Raw genomic sequence first — 1,140 nt, forward strand, 5'->3', positions numbered from 1 at the left:
GACCTTGTGGTTCACAGTCCAGTGCTGATCCTACAGCATCACACCAGGAATTCTACTGTGTACTAGATTATTTTATTGACTGAACATCTTAGTAATTTTTTTTTTTTTCACCAACTGTTAAATACCATTTTATTTTCCTTATGTCTACAATCTCTCTCATTCAAGTTTCTTATCTACTCAATTGCATGAGAATTCCTCAGGAAAGGGTGTTTCTGTGTGAATATATGTGCATGCATGAGACATAAAGAAAGCAAGAGAGTATGCAGGAACACACAATATTCTTTGAAGCATTTTGGGTGAGCTGGACACTGATTCCTTAAGACCATCGTCTGTCTAGCCACACTCACTACTCAAGTTGTTCTTGACAGGTTTTGTGTCTCTCTTGCCCATTTCTCAGGCAATATTTAGATTTATTTAAACTAGATCTCTGCTGTGACAATGCTGTGAACATGGGACAAAGTCAGACTTGTATTTTCTTTTTATTAAAAATTTGGCCTGTGAGATCAAGAAAACGCATCGGGCCTTCTTTGTGATGCTAACCACTTGTTGCCTTTCTTCTCTGTCATTTGAACTGTGAGGTGTCTAGAACTGGGAAGGCCTTGATGCAGATCCATGAAAGTACCTTAAGGCTGCACTGGTGTAATCTTGTTGACTTCTGTCAAATTGGTTCCGACTCATGATAACCCCATGGGACTAAATTATACCCAATTTCTATGATTATGTCGGACCATTATCATGTACAGGGTTGTCACTGGCTAATTTTCTGAAAGTCACCAGACTTTCCTGCCTTCTCCATCTTAGGCTGGATGCTCCACTGAAACCTGGTCAGGGTCAGGATCATCATGACACATGAGCTTCAACTGGTAGATGGGTAGTGGGTATTCATGAGTTGCACTGGCTGGGGATTAAACCCAGGCCTCAAACATAGAAGGTGAGAACTTTACCAATGAACCGTCAAAAACTTGCTTATAATAAATAAGTGCTTGCTACCTGACAGACCCTGTGCTAGGTATTTTACATCCATGACTGTTAATTGCCACATTAATAGCACAGTAAGTTGGCCACTTGTTTAGCGCGAGGGCTTCTATCATGGAGGGCGGCGGCTAAACGATGTGCAAGAACTGCGCAGACCTGGTGGAG

The sequence above is a fragment of the Chrysochloris asiatica genome, unplaced genomic scaffold, assembly GCF_000296735.1.
Source record: "Chrysochloris asiatica unplaced genomic scaffold, ChrAsi1.0 scaffold00230, whole genome shotgun sequence".
Classification (NCBI taxonomy): Eukaryota; Metazoa; Chordata; class Mammalia; order Afrosoricida; family Chrysochloridae; genus Chrysochloris; species Chrysochloris asiatica.